Genomic DNA, 1,623 nt, shown 5'->3' with positions numbered 1-1,623 from the left:
CGGCGGTGCGTGTAGCCAGGGAGCCAGCCAAGCGTTGCTTAGAGCGAGCCTCGCGTCCCAGCGCCACTGGCTGACTCACCCGGAGGTAGTGTCAGTGTCTGGAGCAGTAATTGACGAGGAAGAAGAGTCCAGTGACTCGTTTCATTTTTAATTTCATGAGTGGCGAGAAATCAAGGCTTTGAATGAGTAGATTGGAGTTTCAAGGAAACAAAGGTGCAGGGAAGAAGACATGCCTTTGGTACCTTCCCAGCCTTTCTCCTGGACTGTCGGAGACGGGGGCGCACTTGAAAAGATGACGTGAGATTCAGGAAGGTTCATTGTTTCTCGGGCAGAGGAGATATTTCTATTTTCCTCTCAGAGTATTTCTACTTCGGGTCACTCCTGATTCAGAGAGACAGAAAAGGGGCGCCTGGGTGGCTCAGCGGGTGAAGCTTCTGCCTTCAGCTCAGCTCGTGGTCTCAGGGCCCTGGATCCAGCCCTGCCTGGGGCTCCCTGCTCAGCAGGGAGTCTGCTGCTTCCTCTGCCTCTGCCCCTTCGTTCGTGCTCTCTCTCAAATAAATAAATAAATAAATAAATAAATAAATAAACTCTTCTTAAAAAATAGAAAAGAGTGAGAGCCAGACTTGAGTTCATCAAACCCATCTGTCTTCATTCAGGTTTTTGTTAGTGGTTTCGTTCCTTAAAATAAAATACTCCCCCCCCCCCCATCCCAGGGTTCACATAATAGCTCATTCAGCTAATAGCCCATCTCTGTCTACAAAGAATTTGACGTGTAGCTATTTTTTTTTTTAAGATTTTATTTATTTATTTGACAGAGATAGAGACAGCCAGCGAGAGAGGGAACACAGGCAGGGGGAGTGGGAGAGGGAGAAGCAGGCTCCCAGTGGAGGAGCCTGATGCGGGGCTCGATCCCAGGACTCCAGGATCACGCCCTGAGCCAGAGGCAGACGCTTAAGGACTGCACCACCCAGGCGCCCCACAAAATGTAGCTGGGTACTCAAAGTGGGGGTGATATTATGTATAACTGCTAAAGTTTACTAACAAACTTGGCTCTGAGCTTCCTCAGGTTCATTGGATGAAGTGTCTGTTCTGCTCAGAGTAAATAGTAAAAGAAATAAAGGCAGTTTGGTTTCTGCAAGGTCACTTTGTAAAATCCTTAACCTGCCACTAGAGGCTGCTCTTCATTCTTGTTATGTGAGGACTAATTTAGTGAAAAGAGCTTTTTTTCCCACAGCCAGTAAGGAACTGGAAAGTACTTTGGATATTGCATTGTTTTGCTAGTCACATTTTCATGTTTTCCCCCACTGACAGTTCTTTTCTTTTTAAAAATTTATTACTGTTATTAGTGTTGGTTCCTATCAGTTCTGTTTGATGGTTTGTTTTTGGCATCCAAATAGAAGATGAAGGTACTCTTACTTTTGGCTTATGCTTTTGTAATTCAGCACATATGTAGTCCTAGGATACTTTTGGTCACTGTTATGAATTTCCTTTTTGCAATCAGAAAACTCACTTTTATTAAGGCACAATTCATGACCAAAATTCATTGTGTCTATTGCTTTTCTTATTAACCGTTATAGTGAATTAAATGGTTGTTCTCTTTTACCCACTCTTTTTAATAAAATA

Source organism: Ursus arctos, unplaced genomic scaffold (assembly GCF_023065955.2).
Source record: "Ursus arctos isolate Adak ecotype North America unplaced genomic scaffold, UrsArc2.0 scaffold_11, whole genome shotgun sequence".
NCBI lineage: Eukaryota > Metazoa > Chordata > Mammalia > Carnivora > Ursidae > Ursus > Ursus arctos.
This window is presented reverse-complemented; position numbering follows the sequence as displayed.